Source organism: Stegodyphus dumicola, chromosome 4 (assembly GCF_044657685.1).
Source record: "Stegodyphus dumicola isolate Sdum_Otavi_A_Nest chromosome 4, ASM4465768v1".
Classification (NCBI taxonomy): domain Eukaryota; kingdom Metazoa; phylum Arthropoda; class Arachnida; order Araneae; family Eresidae; genus Stegodyphus; species Stegodyphus dumicola.
The window spans coordinates 140,422,026-140,447,293 of NC_140771.1; the positions used below are offsets into that span (position 1 = coordinate 140,422,026).

At 32.8% G+C, this 25,268-nt stretch overlaps 1 protein-coding gene across 3 annotated transcripts in view; it reads left to right on the top strand.

The window, feature by feature from the left end:
- The window catches only part of LOC118180950 (uncharacterized), an 833,338-nt gene that overhangs the window by 265,891 nt on the left and 542,179 nt on the right, over window positions 1-25,268 (top strand). The window contains exon 1 of one of the 3 annotated variants that reach the window (XM_085815558.1): window positions 15,926-16,064. The exons of the other annotated variants lie outside the window; for them this stretch is intronic. The gene's annotated coding sequence lies outside the window, so the exon portion shown is untranslated. Of the gene's footprint in view, window positions 1-15,925; window positions 16,065-25,268 lie in introns of those variants that run through there. 3 annotated transcript variants of the gene reach the window in all.

Consider the following 25,268-nt stretch of genomic DNA (forward strand, 5'->3'; position numbering starts at 1 on the left):
AAGCATCAGTTACTTACTACAAGCGTGACAAAATGTTTGCAAGTCAAGAAGAAAACACATCTAAAAGTCATAATCTAACAAATGCAGGGTTTAAAAAAAGGGCATTGCTTGTGAGCATGGAAGCAGGATGTAATATCGGGGAAACTATCGAGAAAAATCCAGATTTTGTTCCCCAAACTTAAAATTGCTCCTGATCAAACAGCAGGTGAATTAAATATTAATAATCTTGTTTAAGCTGAACAATTAACTCCACAAAATTAATATTAATATGCCTATTTCAATGCAAGCAAAAATTACATTTATTAATGTTATCGATAACTTTTCTCGGGTTTAAATAAAAATCCACTATTCTGTTGATTATCTGTCTCAGGGATTCTCACGCATAGGGGAATTACCCTTACACCGGAGGATTTCATAGTTTTAGGTAAGGGGGAATGACGTCAGTTTTTATTTGGCTGTTAATTATTTAGTTTCTTGCTTATGAATATAAAAACTACTTCTATTCGAGTCTTGATGTTCATCATTATTTATACTTTTTTGTTATTTAATTTATAAAAACACGTTAAAGAATAAATTAAATCAAATAAATGTATATGCATTTTTTGGAATTTGAAAAAGAGAGAAGATGACCTTTTAACACTGGCTAAAATGGGTTGCGTGGAGATAAACAGGTTGAGTATCACTGATCTGTTTGCTTCTCTGTTTCCGAAATTCTTGGCTCAAATCTTCTTATTTGTCTTCATAAGTGGAAAAAGATTAAATTGGATTAGATTATTTATGGGATACCGCATGAATGCTATCTATAAGAAAAAAAATTAATGGAATTGTTCTTTCACTACCTAACAAAATGCAGGTCTATATAAGAACATTTTCTTTCATAGCTTCATTTTGAATACCTGCTTTACAAAAAGGCGATTTGAAGAGATTTCGCCGCTAAACTTTCTTGAACATTGATCATGGATCAATGATTACAGCTTAAGATGTAAATCAGATCAGATAAGCATTTACTTTATAATAGTTCTGGTCACTTAGTCACTTAAGTTCTGGTCACTTCATAATAGTTCTGATCTTTAAAAAATACATATTTAAAGAAATTTTCACATTTCTATGTAGCTTAAGTGTGGGCCATACAGATAATATCGAAAGTTCTATGCTTCAAATCCTAGCAAAGGCCCACTAGCGGCTGAGCGGTAAAAGCCGCTGAACACTCGTAGTTCGGTCCGGGTTTCAAGTAACGGCGAACGGACAGGCTGCTTTGGCGTTTTCGTGATGTTCCCCTATGTAACGTGGATGCGAGCCAGTTTCCTTTAAAAGAACCTCCATGGGGCACCCTCCCTTTCCGTGTAACCTCTAATTGCGGAGCTCGTAATAAGTAAAAAAAAAAAAAAAATCCTAGCAAGGTAACACTTTATATCTCACGTTTCATTAACCAAAAGAAATAATAAACAAGTAATATTATAAAAATATAATATAATAATCATATTATAAAATTGGCATTATTAATAATTTACGTTCGTTTATTTATATTAGCAGCAATGTATAGAAACGAAAATGATGATTTCTGAACGGAAGTATATATTTTAGGAAGATTTTAAAATTCTTATTACATTTAATTGGAAGAGAAACACGCTGATGTTAAATTTAAAATCCCCCGCCCCCAAAAAATTATGAAAGAGAGAAAAGAAAATCTGAATTCACAATTTTAATTTTTTTCTCTTTTTATTTTACAAAAGCTGTATTTATTTTCATACGATTTTTTTCTATTTTTTACGAACTTGGTCTTTTTTTTCCTTCCTATATTTTATTTCAAGAAGTAATTTTTAATTTTCTTTTTTTATATGAAAGTTTTTTTTTTCTTAATTCTTTGAAGAATTTTTCTTCTTTTATTTCTTTTATTTTCCTCTTAAGGTTTTTCTTGTTTTAAATATTTATTGAGGATACACCTCCATATCTCGAAGCGTAAAGTTATATATATATATATATATTTCTCTGTCTATGAAATTTAAGCTGGAACTTACCGCATATAATTCCCTTCTAGAGGCTTTCTCATGGATAATATTTTCTGTAAATTTAAACCAATAAGTATGATGTTCATTCCATATAGCTTAATTGGAATATTATATTTCTTATTTTTTACACTACTAATACTTAAGATACGCAAAACGTTCTCTTCTAATGTATTACACCATACTACTAACAGTTAACAGGTGATACTCCGAACTTTCTCTTCTAATGTATTATACTAACGTTTTAAAACACTATACAAAGCGTCGCGGATTCTCTTTTACACATCTCATTTTTATTCAGGGGATTCACGAAACGTATCAAACAAATGTAAATTTTAAACTTTCTATTTTCCATATAGATATTTTTCCTTACATTTAACCTTTATCATGTTTTTAAAACATATCCATGTTAATATTTCTGATTCTTCTTTCCCTAAAAATAAGCACAGACTTATACGGATTTTTTAAAGATCTACTGAGTTTGAATTAAACCTTATAATTCAGAAATAATAAATTTTTATGACATAAAATCTACTTGAACTAATATATGGACATCTCTAGGCAGTTTAGTTCAACTACATACAAAAAAATACGAAATTTCTTATTATTGTTTACCCCAGTCTAATACGTACCAGCAGCATTTCATTTCTTATTATTTTACACTACAGTCATTTACATGAATATATTCAGAACACTCCTTTTTATTGAGCAGGAGGTTTCATATATATTACTAACACAGATTGACTCTTTGAAATATTTTACAAAAATGTCTTGGATTTTCTTGTATATATCGTATTTAAATCACCGAACATACACTAAATCTTGATTTCTATCGTGTGAAAACGTCACTCAGTCTCTTAAAACGTCACTCAGATTCTTAATGTGATCTCACCATTTACCTTCATAAACACTGCTATATTTGAAAGTAACACAGCCTTAATTTTTTAACAAGCTACAGAATTTTTAACAACTGAGAAGAATATTCACATTGTAATGTAATATTTTAAATTCGCCATATAGGCAAATTTATCTAAAACATCTAAAAAGAAGGGATGTCTATAATACACATGGAATTAACATTCAGTCACGGAAGTGAAACTTTATCATCTTTTTCCCAACTTAGAATATAAAAATTTCTCAGTTTGGAATATTTTTTCCTCAAAATAGTATGATCGTTATTTTTACAATTTTAATATATTCCTTCTAACTTAAGATATGCATTTCAAATTGACAAACACTGACCTCTTACAGCATTTTGAGAAGGATTTTTTAAGTTATGATACATAGCAAATAAAATCCTGCACAACAGAAAATATTGTCATGAATTCCAAATAATAATCCAACTTAACTTTAATATAATTTAACTGAAGATACGCATTTCAAACTGGCATTACTTTACTTAGAGTTCTTATAGATCTTTGAGAACTATCTGATAATTAATTTTTCACAGCTATCAAAAACATTTTGCATAAATACCATACAAAACATATAATATTGACATAAACTTCATATCATGGTCCAACATCGGCAACTTAACTTTCATTACATTTTAGTATGAGTTAATTTAAAAAGGAAAAACTCCAAGGCAAGTATTCAAAACAGAAGTGCTTCACAAATTTCAGATAAAATAGGAACGGAATGAACCTAATTGATAATAACGGAAAAACATGCAAAGCACTATAAAAAGATGCATTCTTGAAGGACATTCTAAGATCCTATTTAGCACATGGGCTGTATTTTTTTCTTTTCAGGTTAAGCAAACATTCAAGAGAATACCTATATATCTAGAGATATTTACACTAGTTGGCAATGTAATTTATTAGAACAGCCGCAGACATATGGGAGAGGTATGCAATATCCACGAAAAACCTTCCTCCCAAGCCAAAGAGCAATAGTGAAATGTAACATGTAAGAAGGAAAACAAATGTCAAATTTCCAACAAAATTAGTATCTGAGTATGGAAAACATGAACAAGAAATGAATAATTTTTCTGAAAATGTCCCGAATGAGGTAAGAACCTTAAAAAATTTCAGGAATAGGGCGTGAAAAATAATGAAGTATTTTTAATTTTATTTTTGTCTATAATGCATTTACTTATACTAAAATATTCTGTTTGAAGACTGTATTCTACGCTTAGAAAGGAATCTGATAAAGCAGAGTGATTTCGTTTTCTGAAGATTCAAGTTCAGAAATATTACAATTCAAAACCAATAAAAACCAATAAAAAATATTTTTCTCCCTAAAAAATTAAAGTAAAACTTTTTTTTCCACCTAAAAAAATTTAAATGATTTTTTTTTCTTTTCAAAATCAAAATGTAACTTTTTCTCCATACATTTTGAATTTAACGGGTTTCCCATAGGCAAAATAAAAGTGGATATTTTTCAGGTTTCAGTGGATTGAGACATCAGGTTTAGATGGTGGGGGGGGAAAAAGAAGATCATCTAACCCATCAAGCATTAAAAGCATTTGAATCTTGAATTTTTAATTAGCGTAATTTTCGGAATTCAGTTTCGATATTTACATACAATCTTTAACACTTGACTGTGACATAATTCTTACTTAGCAGTTTCGGAAAGTTTATATGCACAGTTTAAATTTTAGTTTCGGGATTTACGACGATCAGTCTCATAATCAATGAAGAATAAAGATAACAAATTCAGCTTACCTTTTGTGCACTCAGTAGCAGCAGTTGAGTCTCCGAAACTATTGTTGATGATGATATGAGGGATTTATCCATAAATAATACGATGCAGATTTAAATACTAATAACATATTTATTCTAGTGCAACTAAAATAATATGAGCAACAGATACATTACTGTTAATACAAGCACATATAGAAGCTTAATAATAACTAAAGAACAAGAGGATCATTGGATAAATTAATAGCACGTGATTAACATAGTTGACGTGTTTGACGCGTGCGTCTTGGCATTTCTATGGTTACCAGAAGTGAGTTAGGCAAACATTTTATTTATTTATTCTCAAATGCTTAATTAATTTACAACAAAAAAAAATTCAAAATTCGGGCTTCCGGGTGCACATGTTCGGGTGGAGGACAACGTGTTTCAAAATTTAATTGCTCTAGGTAATGTGTTTTTTCACAGTGCGAGAAACATACTCATAATCCTGTAGATTCTTCATTATTTCATTTCTTTAAATATAATACACGGCGATAATATTTGGTAGTAACAATCTGAAAAAATACGCCGTACGTGATTTAATGCAAAATGCAGTTTCGAGATTAAAATCCCATTCGGGACTAATGTCCCTTTTGGACTAAAATGATCTACTTTTCTCTCATTATATTTTAATGGTGTGTCTCATCTTGTGATTTTCTGATTTAAAGTCAGATGGCTAATTACATTAAATCGAGTCAAATATTAATTTCTGAACTATAATGCTCCATATTGAGTTTCCGAGTTGCGTCGCTTGACACCGGTTGCGTATCTTATGAAAGTTATGCTATATGATTTCGCGGAACTCTGCTTAGCTGCATTGATTTTTTTTTTTTATTATTGTTCGAAATGGAAGAACACTTGCAACTTAGCTTTCTGTTATAATTCTACCGGAATACATGGAAGTTTAAAAGAGTAAGATTTCCAAAGAAAGTTCACCAGATTTCATACAAGTTATTTTAAATTTTAGATAGAAATTTGACTTCGAAAGTCATCTTCATAATTTTCTTTTGCAGCTCTAGTTAAGCTTGTACCGTTAGCTTGCGAAGTTTATATTTTATTAAAATTTCCATCCAGGTCAATAAATTATGCCGTATGTATAAGAAAATGGAAGATGCGTCAAAAAATATTGATAAACGATAAAACAATATAGAAATTTCGTGCGATGAACATCTGCTAGTTATTTTATAAACGCCTTCTGGGAACACAGTAAAAAAAGTGAGTTAGGTATTTTATTGCTTTTTCTATCAGCCTGAAGGAAACAGTTTTATTTTTGTCGATATCGTGTAAACGGGGGCTTTCATAGAAAAGCATGCGAATGTAGATAACTGCAGTCATCTGGTAACTTTCTCTTTCAGCTTCTTTTAGTTGGCAAAAGTAATCGTCATCATTATAAGACACGCAATGTTTCACGATGGAGAAATTTAATTCCATGTTATCCTTGGCTTTTTAACTGTAATTTTTTTGCTCAAAATAAGTTGCCTTAGGAAACCATTCCGTTAACGTCGCGTAACGTTTTATAACATTTATGACGCAAACATGTTTTGCTCCAAAATTATATGGAGAAGTTTGAGATCTACGGTTGTAAGGATCTTAAGTTTTACTAACGTTTATTTTATTTTAAATCTTTACTATCACTTCTTATTTTCTACTTCCGGCCAGAATTAAAAGCGTTAACTTATTTATGCAAAATTTCTCTGGCGAACGCCAAGTACTTAAGTTGTGGCTTTTTGTCAAGCGAGAGAGAGGAAGCAGTTAGTCGAAGCAGGCCGCTTACCTTAGAAGTTTTACTCAGTTGCTGGTTGCCTTCCAGGCCAGAGGTTTAATCCTCGTGATAATTTTTAAACGTATTGTAGTGTTCCCAGTTCTCTGTACTACATACGGCTTCCTGTTAATATAAGGCCAATCTTCCACGTTTATTATTTCAAAGTTAAGAGTTTAGTTATATTTTTATATTCTTACGTTTAGACCACAAGTAGTGGGTCTTTGTATTCCGAAGTACGGAAATTATTGTAAAGAGAGAAAAATAAAGGGTTTTGTATACCCTTCTTGTGTATCCTGTCTACTTCCCACAGTTATTGAACATAGCTTTAGTAAGCTCCCTGTTCCGAGTCAGGTCCTTGCATGTTCCCAAAGAAAGTAAGACGGAACATTGAACCTGATAGTGGCGCCCAACGAAGAAGAATAACCATGGCCGAGTTTCAAGAAGAACATGTGCTGCCTGCAGAAGCGGCTCAGAATCCAGAAATGCCAGCTGCCGCCCTGGAAGGATATCGTTACATCGTCCAGACCATGCGCGCTTCGATGAAACCAGAAGCAACATTTAATAGAGACTCACCGGTAACCAGTTTTTTGGAAAAATTGGATGACCACTTCATGCTCTACCCCGTGCAGGAGTTTCAAAAAGTTACCTTAGCTACCAGCGCTTTGAGGGGCCAAGCGCTTAACTGGTTCAAATGTATAGGCAGAAGTCTCTTGGGTCAAGCAGGAAGTCCCACCTATACTTACGAAAATTTCAAGACTGCCCTACTAAAAGCCTTCACTGTTGTAAGGGATCGTGCGAAATTAGAAACGGAACTTTTCAGTATATATCAGCAAAGAATCGAAAATCTCTCAAGCTTTATTTTAAGAAAAATTCACGTCTTCAAACTCTTGTATGGAAACCGTCCGGATCCTGAGATAATTCAAGTGATTTTGCCGAGGTTACTTACCCAAGTGCAAGACTTTATTGAATTAAGAAATCCGACTACACTGGAAAAGTTATTTGAGCTAGCAATCCAGTTTGAAAGTAGAAGAACGGCGGACATTGAAAGAAGACGCCAATATCAACAGCGAAACCAATTTGGTGCGCCAAGACTACAGCAAACTCAAGCACACGGCTACGGAAGCAAAGCGGATCAGTGGGCAAGGAAACCCGAGCATTCAAAAACAGCCGGCGAACGTCGACAGTTCAATAGCAATCCAGGAAAAAAGACTCAAGGCCAGTGGAAAAAGAAGGAAAGCACGGAAATGAAAAATAATTTAAACTAAAACAGATTTCTGCTGATGGGAGGGTGCGGAAATCCGAAGGCCAAGAAAACCCCTCTTCATTCAAGTTAAATACAGTAATGGTGAAAAATTTGACTCTTCCGAAGATTGAAGTGTTGGTGAATAATATCCCAGCCACCGCACTCCTGGATACAGGCGCGCAGTGTTCCTGTGTGGCAGAAGATTTTTTTAGGAAGTATTTTCGTAAATATCGTATATATAATTCGGATAATACGACAGTGTTAGCTGCGCAAGAAGAAAGATGTAAGTGTATAGGTAAATTACCGCTGTATGTCCGTATCAAGGACGAAAAAGTAAAGGTTATGTTTTTCATAGTAAAGAATCTGCAAGCACATATTATCTTAGGAATAGATTTTCTTTCAGAGGCACAAGCAACGCTAGATTTTAATGAAGCGTCCCTTAAGCTGACAATGAAACCAGTTCGAGAAGAAAAGGCTGAACCGCCGATGTTAAACCTTGACCACCTGCCTAATGACGAGCAACGAAGAATCCGACAAGTGGTAAGTGAATCTGCTTCGTTATTTAGTGATATTCCAGGATTTACTCAGGTTACTAACCATAGTATTGACACCGGAGATTCAATGCCAGTTCGCCACAAAGCATACCGGTATGATAAGAATAAGGAAAAAATTATAGAATGGCATATCACCGATATGCTACGTAAAAAATCATAACGCACATCTCAAGTAGTTATGCTAGCCCGGTGGTTTTATGTAAGAAAAATAATGACTATCCTTTGACACATCCAAAAAGGTGGAGATTCGCAATTGACTACCGTAAATTAAACTCCATAACTAAATATCCGGTATATCCGTTACCTATTATTGAAGAAATTCTAAGGAACATAACATCCACCAAATATATGACGACTTTAGACTTAACGACTGGTTATTTTCAAATAGGGGTTAGGCCTGAGGACGTGCCTAAGACAGCTTTTATAACCAAGTCTGGCACTTATGCATTTCTGCGTATGCCGTTTGGCCTTTCAGGGGCACCGGCAACATTTCAGCGATGTATGGACATTGTGTTAAGGCCTGTTCTTGGAAAGTCCACATTTATCTATTTAGACGATATCATTATTACTAGTGATAATCTCGACCAACATGTACAGGATTTAAGACAGGTGTTTTCTTTATTAAATGAGGCCGGTCTAAAAGTTAATGTCGAAAAGTGCAAATTTGCAGCCCCTGAATTAAAATATTTAGGTTACAAAATATCTCAGAAAGGAATCGAGACAGACGAATCAAAAATAATCGCTGTACAAAAGTATCCGACTCCAAACACGGCGAAGAAGCTCTCTTCTTTTCTAGGACTTTGTTCATATTATAGGTCCTTTATTAAAGATTTTGCAGCTATTGCTGAACCATTGTTAAAATTAAAAAGGAAAAAGGCAAGATTCTCGTGGACAGCTGAAGCCAATAGTGCGTTCGAAAAATTAAAGCAAGCATTAACGCAAGCCCCTGTGTTGAAATTTCCTGAAAAGGATGAGAATTTAGAAATTTCAGCGGATTCTACGGATTATGCGGTAGGAGCGGTACTTTCGCAAAATCAGCAGCCCGTGGCATTTTTTAGCCGAACTTTAAATCAAACACAAAGAAACTATTCCGCGACCGAGAGAGAGGCACTTGCAGTTCTGTTAGCAGTGCAAAAGTTCCGAGTCTATTTTGGAAAGGCGCCAATAACAGTGTACTCTGATCATGCGGCGGTAACTAGATTGTACTCAGGGAAAAACTTATCCCCAAGGTTAATAAGATGGGCACTCAAGCTACAAGAATATAATCTGGTAATCAAGCATACCCCCGGAAAGAAAAAAATCGTAGCAGATGCCCTATCCAGAATTAAAATAGATGAAGAAGGTAATACTGTAAAGGTGGCAATGCTCACAGCATGTACAATAAATTCCCGAGAAACTGTAATAACCGAACTGGGTAAGGATCCTGAGTTTGGAGGCATTTATGAGTATTTAAAGCATCCTGAAAATTTTAGCCACCAAGATATTGTGGCGATAAGAAATAGGGCGGCCCATTACGAACTAATAGATGGTCTATTTTTTTATACAAAAACTACGAATTCCAACAACGAATTTCGACCTGTTATCCCAGCTAGTCTTAGATTAAATATCCTGCAGGAACTCCATGACAGCCCGTTAGCTTCTCATGCTGGTATTCGAAAAACTATCCAACGCGTACGCGAGGCAGTCTATTTTCCTGAACTGCAAAAGTTAACAAGGGCGTATGTCCAGTCCTGCCCAACATGTCAAGCAGTTAATTATATTAATTTCCGCCCGGCCGGGTTTCTAAATAGTATTAAATCCGAATTTCCAAATGAAATAATTGGCATCGATTTATTGGGCCCTTTCCCAAAAAGTCAGTTAAATAAAAGTCGCTATCTCCTTGTTATGGTTGATCATTTTAGTAAGTGGACCGAAATTGTTCCCTTAAAACGAGCCTCCGCGAAATTAGTTACTGATTCTATTTTAAATAAATATATTTTAAAATACGGGGCGCGCCTAAAAGTTATATCGGATAATGGTCCTCAATTTGTAAGTAATGTATTTGAAGACATGTGCCAAAAACTGGGTATACGTCATTTAAAAATGGTCCCGTATCGGCCGCAATCAAATATAGCGGAACGGGTCAATAGAAATATAGTGAAAATTATCCGTAGTTATGTTAATAATTTTCATAAAATTTGGGATAACTATGTCAATGAATTTGCTTTCGCCCTTAGGACCGCAAAACATGATACAACGGGCAAAACTCCTGCTGAGTTATTTTTAGGCAGAAAGATTATAACGCCGTTAGATAAATTATTTTATGTGCAACAAAGAGCCCCAGAATTTAAAATGGGTGATATAGAAAAACTAATTAAAGAAGCAAAAAAGAATACTGAAGTAGCACAGAGAAAACAAAAGCTGTATTATGACTTGAAATGACGGGGAGTAACTTATAAAGTAGGGGATGAAGTATTAAAAATTAAGCATTCACTTTCTTCAGCACCAGAAGATAAAACTGCCAAATTTTTTCCACGATTTGAAGGACCATATGTCATAGAAAAAATAACTCACGCTGTAGTAGTGTTAAAAGAGCCAGGAATGTTGAAACCTGCTCCGCAAACACTGATCAAATCAAACCCTACTATGATCGTAATAAAATGCAAATATTTACAGATCTTTTGCAGGATCCGGCACGGCAGACACGGCAGGCACAAGCTCCAGAGGTGGAACAACGACAAGTATAAGGGCAAGCCAATAAGAGGCAGGAGCAAGTGAAAAGAAAGTTTCCCCGCGGGAAAATTGAAGGTAACAAGAAAAGAAGCCGTTCCACCGTCCAGAAAAGAGAGCTCACGAACACCCCCAGAATGAAGAAGGGAGAAAGACGACGTATGCAAAGAGAGCCAGGAGAAATGACGGCAACTATAACCCTTCTCTAAAACGGAAGATCTACTCATCCGACAGGACTCTCCGCAGCAAATGTCGCCGAACTGCGGAAGGGCCACCAGCGGCGGAGGAAAAGTTACAAGGAAAATTTGAACGGCCAGCAACGAGGTCCAAGCAGGAACGCGAAAGAAGTTTCCCGGTTCCGCCAAGACCAGCTGCCATCAAACGGCCAAGACCACAGTCAGAGGCGAAAAAGAAGGTATTCAAGGGTGACCGAACTGCAGAAAAAAGAAAGCTTCTAGAGGAAGGCACTGAAGGGCGAGCCCGCACAAGAAGGAGGATAAATCAAACGAGAATCTGTGCTACCTTCCAGGACTGGGCTCAGAAAAGAATGTCCGAATATCACAAAGATAAGTAAAATTTTATGTTACTTTGCAAACTTAAGTTAATCTTTCATTCTTACTGCAAGTGGCAGATTTCAAGAAGTTTTACCTCATGCGAGGTCTACCTTTATCGCCAAAAAGGCGAGAAATGAGTTGTTACCGATTTTGGTATTATGTTTTTCAATTACTCGCGCGTAAAACTAAAGTTGATGTATAATAGCGATATGTAAAGACTTAAATATTGTAAACGTTATTGTATAAATTTTATTTAAAAGATTCTAGCAAGAAAGAAGTTTTAGTCTGAAAGACTTTTTGAAATGTAGTATTTCAATGTAGAAAGAATTGGCACTTGCTTTGAAAAGAATAGAAGTTAACAATGTACTACTAATGTATGTTTTTAAATGCGTAAAATTAGCGGCATGTTAATATGTTCTTATATACAATGTGAACTGTTATTTTAAATGTTAAGAAATACCGTGATATGGTAAAAGTGAAAGTAATGTTAAATTTTTTTTTTATTCGTGTGACTGTAAAAAGACCAAATCATGGTGAATATGTGTTAAAGGTTGAATGAATGTAGTTAGGCTCTCTGACGCTACACTTCAGAGTTAGCCACTTTCAGAATAGTACCTCAGGGTTTAGAGTTGGAGTTAGGGTGTGTTACGAGGTCTTGGTATGTTGAATTTTAACACGTTAGTGTTTTGATTGTAGGAGGAAGTGTTGAACACGTATACATAAACACATTCGTGTTTGGTGTTCTTTTACAACACATGTCAGAGAGCACGGGGAGAGATAATTAAAATAGTCATGAATGAAATAAGAATGTTAAGAGAAATATAAATATGCATGTTACTTGCCATTTCATTGTGTAACATTTCATTAAACTAGTTTTCCTTCCAGATCTCTGGAAGGAACCAGATTTGAATAAAAAGCTCCTGTTTAGATGCAGTACAGATGAAAAAAATTGCGTGTCCTTGGAGCTGCTATTGTAAAAACAATTTCTTTTTTTAAAATTTCTAGTTTCTAGTGAGAAATGTTTGTAAAAGATTGGCCTCGCGTTAGATTCTAGAGCTAAAAGTTTTCAACAAGGTCGTTTTAGACCCCAGTTTCAAACTAATTAACTCTGGCGGGAAGTATGTAAGGATCGTAAGTTTTACTAACGTTTATTTTATTTTAAATCTTTACTATCACTTCTTATTTTCTACTTCCGGCCAGAATTAAAAGCGTTAACTTATTTATGCATTATGCAAAATTTGTCTGGCGAACGCCAAGTACTTAAGTTGTGGCTTTTTGTCAAGCGAGAGAGAGGAAGGAGTTAGTCGAAGCAGGCCGCTTACCTTAGAAGTTTTACTCAGTTGCTGGTTGCCTTCCAGGCCAGAGGTTTAATCCTCGTGATAATTTTTAAACGTATTGTAGTGTTAACAGTTTTCTGTACTACATACGGCTTCCTGTTAATATAAGGTCAATATTCCACGTTTATTATTTCAAAGTTAAGAGTTTAGTTATATTTTTATATTCTTACGTTTAGACCACAAGTAGTGGGTCTTTGTATTCCGAAGTACGGAAATTATTGTAAAGAGAGAAAAATAAAGGGTTTTGTATACCCTTCTTGTGTATCCTGTCTACTTCCCACAGTTATTGAACATAGCTTTAGTAAGCTCCCTGTTCCGAGTCAGGTCCTTGCATGTTCCCAAAGAAAGTAAGACGGAAGATTAAACCTGATACGGTTATTGCGGGGAATTTTATAAGCTATTTGAAAGTTTAAAATGCTGGAAAGAACTATTTCAAACCATTTAAATAGTGTAAATGCATTCTCTGATATTTATTCATACTCGCTATTAGAAAGCTCATAGAATGACGAAAATTTAAATATAATAATATCTTAAATGATAAGACAGAGGACGATAAAAGAGTTGTTCACGTTTCGAACGTTAGTTTGCAATAACGTAAATGAGCATTGCAGTTATGGAAATGAATTAATTTGTTTTTACGGCCAAGTGGAATGGGTAATTAGTTTGTAGTAGCTTGTCTCGCATCCAGATATCTACCATTTTACATTAGTTATTCCTTCAAGTTTTCTTCATTTGTTCTTAAAATATGCGAAACGCTTTTAAAAACACAGTTCATCAGTCCAGACTCAACTGAGATTTATTTGCACGCAATGTAAAAATTTTCCGTCTTTTCCCCTTCTTTCTAAATTCCACGAACGATTGCTTACGCTTCTAAAAGGACTGCTTACGTGTCTTCTGATATCAGATTTTTATTTATAATTTTAAATTTTGTGAAACAGTTATAAAATGAAAATACTAATGAGGACTAATGTGTAATTCTGAACTAAGTAATGAGGATACTCTGACCGAAATAATGAAATACTTTTACTAAAGAAAATTAAAAAATATAAAAAATTGGTCAGTTTGTGCAAAGCTATTTAGCTATGCGTTTAGATTAAGAAAGACAGCATTTATCACCTAAAATGCATGAATTTGCCATTTAGTGTTTGGAACAATCTATAACCGACTGGAAAACGGGTATTTTAATTATAGAATTGTTGAAATATATTTTAACCACCGTTTTCTTATAGTTGTTTTCAATTATGAAAATTCTATTTCTCAATACTAAAGCATATTTATAAGAAAACATAAGTAAAATGTTTATGAGGAAAACTAGGTTTAATTAGTTGAATAAATAACATCTTTAAGGCTTAGCAACAGTATCAATGGTACATTTGATATTTTCAAGATTTCAAATTGTTCTGCCTTTTTCTTTTCTCTTTTGGTTTATTGTGAGAAGCTTGTATGCATAAAATACTAATTCATCTCTGAATATTAGTGTGATTTTTTCAATATCCTAGAGATCAAATTACCGAAGTACCCGAACCCATCTGTACTGAATTTACAGTGCATAAATAAATGAGATAGAATGATTTTTCTAAAAATTTCTCTTTAATAAACCGCTAGTGATTATTTTCAATGCTAATTGCATTCAGATGCCGTATCTTCTTCTTTGACACCAAGATTCTTTTATAATGAATGTAACAACGCTTTTTCATACTTCTTTTACAGAACTGCTATGGTCTTAGCAAAAGCTTTTGATATCATGCTGATTCATAGTTATATAAACTTTGATTTTCTGAACTTTAGTTTTCACGCATTAACAAATTTTTCGGCATTTTGAGAAATTCCTCAGATGCGTTTGTTTGTAAACTGAAAATAATATAAAATTTGACTAAAAACCATTAACATCTTTTTCTTCAGATTCTTGTCGTAAAATTGCTAAGTAAGTTATAGGAAATGTATTCGCAAGCCGCATAAAATTTCTTCGGAGGACCACATGCGACCCGCCAGTTTGAGACCGCTGCATTATCATATGGAACATTGAAGGAAGCCCAAAATAAAATGCGACCTTTAAACTAAATGTGCAGTACAATGTAAAACTTCGAAGCAGAATATTCGCCTTTGCTCAATAATGATGTCTAAAACATAATAATTGCACCAACACTCATTTCCTTAATCTGAATGCGATAAAAGTATCGCATCATTTGGGGAAAATTTTAATGTGCTTTCATGTTGTGGGAATTAAAAAGAGGAAAAGGTTTTTTCCTTTGTCCTTGTAAAATATACTATTTCCTTAATGATGCTGGTATTCACACAGCATGCAGAGGGAAAATTAGAGAAGACACGACAGAGCGCAGTTCATTTTGTTTTAAATTTCCGATTCTAAATAAAATCGATAATTCAATGCAAAACTATATATTAAAAGCAATTAAAAAGGATTTTATTATTTGAGTTAAAAAGTCCTAATTCCTTTTTTGATGTTTTAAATTAGCAGGCATGGGTCACATGCCCTAAGGCGACGCCTTTGCTAGTGACATATTCATCGTTTGCTCTGCATAAATCAGGCCTTGGTTAACAGTAATATGGCTACGTTTCTCAGACGACTAAATCTCTATTGCGATAATTTTAAAAGCGTTTTTTTTTAAACTCAAAACATTTTACAAGCATAAAGATAAGCATGTAATGTAATAAAGGAAGTGTGCAATGCACATATTATTTCACAAATAAGTGTACTTTTAATGTTTTTTTCTATGCAATACGTTTAATTAGTAAAACTAGTTAATTCATTAAGATTTATTGAGAATACTGTAGAAGGGAAAAAAGAAGAACAAAAGCCATTTATTTAGCGCTTTTTTTTTAACTAAAATAACATGGGTATATGTAATTCAACAACAAAAAGAACGACATGAAAGCTCTATGTTCGGAGCGTCAAATTAGATTAACGCTTTAAAACTTAAAGTTAACAGTCCTCATTTTACGTGATTTACTGTAATGAAGCGTGCTGTTTTGATAACTTTTACGTATCGTGAGAAAACGGAGGCAATCGTGAAACACAAACTGATGTGGCCACACGGATTCTTTCCATTATTCGATACATAATAGTTTCTGCAGTGCTCGGCAGAGAGTGGGCAGAGAAGAGCTGCCAAACAGCGCCACCTAGTGGTGTGGGTAGCTGGATGCCACAGAACGCGTCCGCTAGCCAGAGAGCGGCAGGACTCAGTGTCGACGCTTTTCGGGTAAGACACCTTGCTTTGTTGTTTTCACACTTTCTTATCTTCAGCCACAACTGTGTTATGTAATTGGGAGGGGGTGAAAATTTCATCTGCTATTCCAGTTTTTCTCTTTTCGAAGGCTATCACGGTCTTTTGAAAACATTTTTTTTTTTTTATTTTTTTTATTCAAGATTCAAGGAATTTTGCATTTAAGTTCAACGATTATTGAAAGAATACATCATTATATGGCTGATTAGGTATTGTATCCAACTTTATAACTTCTTCAGATCTTTGCAAGTTTCCAAATTCCAATGAACAAGAAACAAATTTTAGAAACTATATATGGATTTTCTTTTCGGTTCTTATTAATTTAATACATATTGAGGAGTAACATAATTTATAATAGAATGTATTAAACCCTTATTATGCTTGAATATCGTTACTGAATTTCAAGTGCATTTCAAAGGAACATGTTTGAATTTTCTAAACTTAATTTTTTAAACAAAGAAATTTGTATTTGAAAAAAAAATAATTTTGACCAATAAAAATATTAAATTAAAGATTTTGTCGACCAGTTTCAGGTATATTAAACCAATGCACCGACAACACTTTTAACTAACAGTATTTTTCATTTAAAAAGCATTATCGTAGTTTTTATTAGTTTTTATTCAGCATCTCTCTCCTTTCATTCATTTATACTTATGTATTTATTAAAGAGTCAATATTTAATGAATGTACATTTTTAATATTTTTTGTTTGATGTCTTCAGCGGTACATCTTGAAAGGTTTTTAAACAAAACTTAAGTTTACGAATTCATAATTAATTTGTGAAAAGCTAGGTATTATCTTAAAATAATAGAACAAGTTAAAAACAAATTCATGCATTACCAAAAATTTTAGATGAAGAAGTTTTAATTTCTTCATTTAAAATTTTAAAAAAGTGTTAGATTGAAATTGGGATTTGTTTTAGTTACTTTGCATCTACGAGATCAGTTTCAACTGAAAGTGTATGTATAAATACATTTCTCACTATTTATTTGCATTATTTGGTAAATTTAATTTTTTTTAAATTTAGAGATATAAACTCAGTAAAATAAATATAATTTCATGGAATACTTATTTATTTGTTTCATACTCAGTCTGGTTTAATCTGAATAAATTTCTAAATTAGGATTTGAAACCTATCACTCGAATGTTTCAATTTTCATGAAACCGAGCGATTGTAATTAAATTGATGTTACTAGAAGTAATTTGTTCTGAGTTAGGTATTACTTCAGTATTTCTAAAAATAATTGCGAGCAATATAAAATATTATAAATTTCAACTGGTTTTAAAAATCTACATATATTTTTTAATTTAATAAATGTTGTTCATCGACTTTTACTGCATATTTGTTATGTAGTTTTATGTACAAAAACAGACGCTGGTGTAATATTTTTGTGTTTTGGAACGGATTGTGTCTGTAACTTATCGAATTTTTTCTCGTTGTACTAGTTTTTCCTTCAAAATATGTTAAAATGTTTTTTCCGGATTTCAGGTTTGATAAATTCGCTGCTTTTTGCATAGACTTATTTTTTCTCTTAAACTATAAAATTCATTTTGTTTGTGTCATGTTACAAGACAATTTTAAAATAAATTATTGTGAATTTTTCTCGATTTATTTTTTGCATAACAGTTTTTTTTGCTTAAAAACGCGCATTTAATTATGTGCATGCATATGCTTTATATTTTATTCTTGTCTTAATAGTATGTAAGTTATAACGAACCGTCTTTTAATATATATTTCAAACTACTAATTTGTCCTGTAAGTCTGTTTTAGAAAATTTAGCTGCTTGATACATCATTTATGCTATATGGAACAATCACATCGTTTTTCAAGTGCTTTTGTGATGTAACTGATTAGCACATCCAGCTGAAGGCACTTTTGCGTTATCTAGTTTTTCTTTCACAAAAGCCTGTAATATCACCCGAACTAAAATACAGTGAAAGAATAACTTGTGACCACCAATATCTGGTTAATCATGTCGTATCGTCCTTTGCTGCTCCTTAAGTGGGGAAGAATGTAAAAAATAATCGAGTTCTGCCGAGCATGTTCTCGTGGTGTAAATGGTTAGTATATCCTGATAGCTAGTGGAAGAATCATGGTTCGTATCTCGGTGAGGGCAGGGTGGCTTTTTCATGTGTATCACTTACAAAAGGCTATTAGTCCTTATAGCGTGGCTTCAGCAGTTATTAACTAATCAATATTATGTATCGTAAGAAATTTTATACTCATTAAGAACACAGAAAATTATCTTTACTATATTTCAAGTTTCAAATTGAATATACCAGATTATACAAAATTCAAATTCCTTAGACTACTACGTTTATCAATGGAAAATACCTTTAGTAGGAATCATTCTTAATAATAACACACAAAACACAGATTTTTGCAATCTTTTTTTTTCTTTGTTTGCTGCATGAAGAATTTGTTAGGATTTCTTTTGCTGAATTTAAATATGTAACCGAATTTTTTCTGTCACGTCTGATGATTCTGTGATGTAAAGCTAAGATATTTTATGGTGTACATAGGTTCATAGTAGACATAAAAGAAGTACCGTAATTAATTCCTTTTGTTTAAAAATAAACCAGACAATGCAGATTAAGAGGGGAGGGAAGCATTCCTTATCGAATAAAGTCTCTTACACTGCCTCATATTGGAAATTTTGAGAAGTTATCAAACTTCTGCAGTGAAGCGAGGTAGCATTTAATCGCTTGTGTTGTAGTACATCTAATATTTACTATTAATTGAATTCCAAAAATGCTGTACGTTCAGTAATTATCGGTTATATAATAGTGGATATAAGCAGAGTATAGGAAGCAAAGCTTTGCCACAAGTTTGATTACATAAATGGTTACATGTATGTACAAGTATACCAGTATGACTGCATGTAAGTACAAATGAATTTCTCTGTATTTGATGGCATTTATATCATATATGATAAATACAGTATTTGTCCAAAATTTCTCAGCCCCAATTAAATCCATGTGATAATTTTATGATGTCTTGGGATAGAGATTGCATAACTCATAATATTTTATGGCCTACTTAGTCATTTGAACACCTAAAGAACAGTCCATCTAGATCGAAAACTTTGCTCGCCGCCTATACAATAAAACGCAGAACTAAGAGTTTAGAATCAGACGACAACCGGTACTTTCAGCATGGGTATGGCCGTTGAAAGAGTTTAGGGTATATAAATTATCTCAAAGTTTCCGTTTGGATGTTACTTGTTCGATTAGTTCGATTGATAAAACAATGGAATCACTTTAAACCGGACCGATACCGTCTAAGATATTTTTCCAGATACTTCAATATATTTTTCTACATGTTTTGCGATGCCACCTGTAAAAACTGTAGTATGTAATGTCCGTCCGTCGTATGTTTTGATCTATCTACTACAATTAAATAATTGACATAGAAAAAAAGTACAGCTTATTTAAAATCAAAACAACCCATAACCAATTTTATATTTCAAGAAACACATTTAAAGGGCTTACTTACCATACCACATTAAAAGGCACGAATTTCTTAGTGTGATGACATATAACTAGAATGTTTGCCTACTTATGAGATTTTCGCCATAGTTGTAAAAATTCACTAGGTGTACAATGAAGCTTCTTAACTTAACATAGATGAACATTTATCGGCAAATCGGACGAAATATTCTCCTCATCTTTCTGCTTTTTCAAAATTGTCCGATACCAAGAGAATATGCTTTATTCGACTCGTCATCTACGAATATGATCATAGGTATAACGTATACCAACAGTAACATATGGTAATAATCTTTACATCTTTCCAAGTAAGATACAAAGTAAAATGACGTCTTTTAATATAAATTGCTTCTCAGAATCATGGGCGCTACTTTTATCGACGCATAAACAGGGATCGGTAGTCTTTATAATTCTTGATAATTCCTTGATTTATTGGTAGGATATTACTTGCTATACTAAATTTTCAGAGTATGAGCTTATCTCATATTGTTTTTTTATCTCATAGGCTTAAATTTTAGATTAAATTTAGACCTCCAGAAGTGTCATTATTTTGATATTTGCAGTTAATTGTGAGTCACTTACGAGATATTTTACTGTATTTTACAGAGAACGCAATTTTGAAGAGAAAGCGACTTCATGTGTTTTTCTGTGGTCCTCAATCTAATGTCTAAACTGTTTCCAAAATATTTCGCTGTCTCACAAAGATCGGATACGCTGTACCATGCCTTAGATTTAGCAGACCTAAAAATAGGGTAGCTATGTATAGGAATACGAAAGCTAGTAGTTTTGGATATTATAATATAATATTGTTGATTTTAGATTTATCGTCCACATTTAAAATTTAACTTCTTGAAAGTAGGTATTTCCTTGAGGGCTGTTCTTTTTTTGCAGAACACCATACATTCAGTTTTTAACTATAGTAGTACAATTTTACGTAGCATTATCTAATTTTTCCTAATGTAGCTTCTAAATAGTTTTAATTACAACAAATGGTATTGGGAAGACAAAAAAAACTTTTGTTCAGGTATTAGAAATATATAAAACGTTTCCAAAATTCTGAGACCTCAGGTCTGTATTTTAAACTCTGTGCTATTAATATGTCACAGATAGGCATGCTATGATGTATTTGTTTAATGAGGTACTCAATACTCATAATAATGTTCTGTGGTTAAGTGAATGTTAATTTTATTAGGCATCTTAAATATGACTGTGGAAGATCTTAATGAAACTTCGGTGCCTTTACTTACGTTTAATGGAGAGAGAGCGTTAAACTGAGTGCAACATAAAGGCTTTTTTCAACATTAAGTTTTGATATGTTACCCAAAAGGAAGTTCCTTCTTCTGTATTGGTTTCAGAAGCTTTGTAGTGTTCATTGCAACAGAATAAAATTGACTTTTATAACAGTTTGCTGTCTAAATATTTTTATTAAGTCTCGTTTTTTTTCTCGTTAGGAAACTGCGTATAGTTAATTATATGATGACTGGTTTATTTTTAATAGCATAATAGAGTTTAATGCTGAAGTTAGACTTCGATTAATTTTCAATTATAGTTTATTCTTTCCTTTTTGTATTTAGTTCAAAATGCAAGCAACTATTAATATTGTAGCCATTGCATTGCCTTAAAAATATAACAAGGTTTTAAACTTTTTTTTTTTTTTTTTTTTTTTTTCCGCTCCTCCTCCTCCTGGAAAAAGTATGACTATTGTTACTCTTGGCCATATAATGAACATAAGTTGCATTATTATGTCTATGAAATCCATTACATATTACAATACAGCCAGGCATGTATCATATGAAATCATACATAAGTTACTTCTTCATACCGCGTTACTTTAACTTCTGTATCGACATAATAGTTTTCGACTTTTTTTATGTTTGATTTTTATACTATTATATATTAGTCCATGATGCCAAAAAATTAATTTTTGAAATTTAAAATAACCTTAAATAAGATATTGCAAAATACAATATATCGTAAATTAAAAAACAATCGTTTCTAAGAAATTTTAAAGTTTTACAGGACAGAGTTCTAGCTTAAATGTATTTCTGATGCTTAAATGTAATTCAGACATTTGAAAAATGCTAGGCTTTTGTTTAGTTTGAACTCGGTTTAATATGAAAATTAAAGAGAAAATATCTAATCTCCTTCAGCTTGCGCAGTAAATGACGGTTAGTCTCAACTGATTTTGCGCTTCATGTTCAGCAGAAGATGAAGCTCTAATGAGTTGGCTTATCTATAGTTACACATTTCCTGGTAGCCCGAATGAAAATTATACAAGAATATCTGCCTTATGTCAGCAGCCTTAATTGTTTACTGTTGCAGCCCAATGTTTAGAATGGCAAGTAATAACTCCAACTCTTCCATGTAGTTAATGATGTTAGTCGTTAAATTAAATGCTAGATATGTAATTACCCCATTTACACGTTTGTCCCATCTCATCTTATTCGCTAATCTGCTTAAACTGCTGTTTCTCATCGCACGTAAAGTTCCGTTCCTTCACCATTTAACGGATTTCTGAGTAGGAATGCTTTAGAATTCTGAGCAATAGTTTACAATTAAGAATTTTAAATTTTATTTTTATTTGCATTCAGGCAGTTGTTTGCTATTTATTTTCACAACAAATTATTTCGTTTTTGGTGACTGGATGATGAACCAAAATAACAAATGTATTAAAATAATAATCACAGTTATTTGATAGCTATTTTAATTCCAAGCAACAAAAAATCTTCTGTAAGAAAACGCGAACTTTTGTTTGATTAGATTCCATTTTAGTACTCTTTTAACATATGAAATATTCTTTCATGTCTGTATTTTCACTTTACTCAAAACATACAGAATCCTATTCAGTGTAAAGCAGATTGTTGGCAACTTAGGGCAAAATCATTAATTTGACTTTCATATTATGAAATTAACCACTTGACCAAGTGAATCATTTATTCTTTTTAATAACGTTCTTAAATAAATGAACCATTTTGACCCACTAGTCTAATTCATAAAAACATTTTGAACATTATGTTTAATGTTTTTCCATTACAAATCTAACAGGCTTGGTGTGTACATTATGTCTTCCCTTTTTTTTGATGGGAGTCAGAGTGTACATACCGAGTTCTCTATCTCCCAAACTGAGCCGATTGAGACATTTAACTCCCGTTTTTCATGTCTAGAAATCGCGACTTAGGATATATATCTGATTTGTATATAGCATTGTTCTAACGTAAGTATTTTGACAAAAAATCGAGCTTTTTCTGAAATGACACCGATTGTTTTCCACATATCGATTCCATGACTCAGATTAAGCCTAAAGATTAAATTTTGTAAAATTTAGTGGGAAGCTTACCATAAAATTCAAAACATTATTTTGGCGAAATGTTTTCAGTTTGGGCCAAGAAAATTTCACTTGAAGGAATTATTAATTTATAGCAATTATTTTTCCTTCCCTTTCATTGTGCAGTAGCGAAAAAAAGGTGAATCATTCATTCTTTTAAATAACTTTCTTTATATTATATTTTCAATCATAGTTGTTATTTTTAGATAATTTTTGTCCTTTCTATAATTTCATTTTAATTATTTGAATTATAAGTTTCTTCAAAAAATTGTTCTCTTTATTCATTCAAACTGCGTATGTTAAGTAAATTTATCAATATAAATTTTCTGAAGTTTTATTTTATTTATTCGATTTGCATTTCTATCGAAAAAATACTTTTTCGATAGTGACCCAGCATTTGAAAACTGCATATATTTAAAGCGAAAATACAGCAAAGCGCAGTTAGTACGCTTTTACTAGGTAGTTCAGGAAAGCTATATAAACGAGAAAGATGTAAACCGACAATTTAATTTAGAATAATTTGCATACATTGCTTTAAACAGTTTTATCATTGTGAGTACGGTTTACACAATTTAATCATCCTACGTTTAGTTTCTTAAATATTATTCATATTAAAATATATGAATAATATATTTTATTCAATATTATAAAATATTAAATATAAATATTTTATAATATTAAATATAATTATTAATTCAATTATTATAATTATAATAAAATTAATAATTAAAATATTCTTAAAAATTATTAAAATTCTTAAAATATTGTTCATATTTTAGTCAAAATATTTTTATATCGTAAAAAAACAATAGTATAACATTAAAAATGTAAATTACATTATTGCAAAATATAATTTTTTCCTTCTTCATGACTTCAGGCATTCCGCTAATATAATAAAATTCAAGAACCATTTTTTTTGGGGGGGGGTCGCTATATATCAAAAACATTTCGAAACATCTTAGTATTTCTGACATTCCTTCCGTTTCATCAGTTCATCAGTATTTGGTCGTAGTAAAATAAGGAATCGATGTTAGAGACATCTTGAAAGCATGAGATGAAAGGAAAGGTTTGTTACATCAGTAAGGGAAAGGGTTTTAAATGATATCCATATAGTCCTTGGATAAATTCTTTAAACTTCATTTAATTCGACTGAGACATCTTGGGATACTTATGATATGATGTTATAGAATGTAATTTAAACTTACACAGCTATTCAGTCGAAAACCAGTCACCCTTAACTTTCACTTGCGATGATATTTATTGTGTTTTTTCGTTAGCACTGGCCAATTTGCTGGGAAATTTGACGTGCTTGTGCTGTGCGAAAAACATTAGCTATAGATAGTCTGAAACTCTGGGTTACTCTCCTTGAATACGTGGTCGGCCTTTCTTCTAATTTCTTTTTAAATTTGTTTCCACAGTTCTTCTTCTACATTTGCTCGTACTGTTGATAGAAGAATATTAAGATTTTTTGAACTTTACATTAGCATAAATTCTGTATTTTGGTCAAAGTCTTTTAAAATTTCAGTTGCATTTTCAGGAAGACTGCTTTCAATTTTTCAGATATTATAGCTGCAAATAAAGTTTAAAGCAAAGCCTGTAGAGACATTAGGTATTTTTGGAAGCAGGAAAGATGAAAAATAGGCAACGCCTTCGCCGGGAATTGAACCGCGGACCTCTGGAATACGCTCCCAGTGGGCAGACCACCACACCACGAAGGCATGCCAAGAAGGTGGGAGAAATACCTTATGTACTTCCCCTTTTAAAGGGCGACTGGGGATTAGGGGACCCAATAGCCATATCCTGGTGATGGAGAATCATAATCCACCACCGTTTTTAGTTCGGGCGCCACTGTAAAGACATTAGGTTATTTTGAAGCAGGAGATGTGAAAAATGAGCAATGCCATCCCCGGGAATGGAACTACGGACCTCTCGAATACGCGTCGAGCGTGCTGACCACTACACCACGAAAGGCATGCTAAGAAAGCGAGAGAAATACCTTAGGCCCGTATCACACGGCGTTTGTTTCCCACGAACAACTGTTTCGGACAATTTTTCTGCCTGGTTTACTATTGAAAGAAAGACGTGCGACTTTTTCCTTCCTTTCGAAAAAAGTTGCAAGTTGTTCGTTTTCAACCAATCAGCTATCAGCGCCGAATGCGGTTAGCTTGTTTGTAATGGAGAACCAGTTTTCCCTGTGTTAATCCCAAAGCGAGCTGTGGTGATTGGTTGCTGTGACAAAGCAGAAAAATTGTTCCAAACAGTTGTTCTTTCGAAACAAACCGACGTGTGATAGCAGCCTTAGAAGCCCAAAGGAGTTTACTTAAAACGTTTTTACCAAATGACAAGAAGTAAATCATTCTCAAATT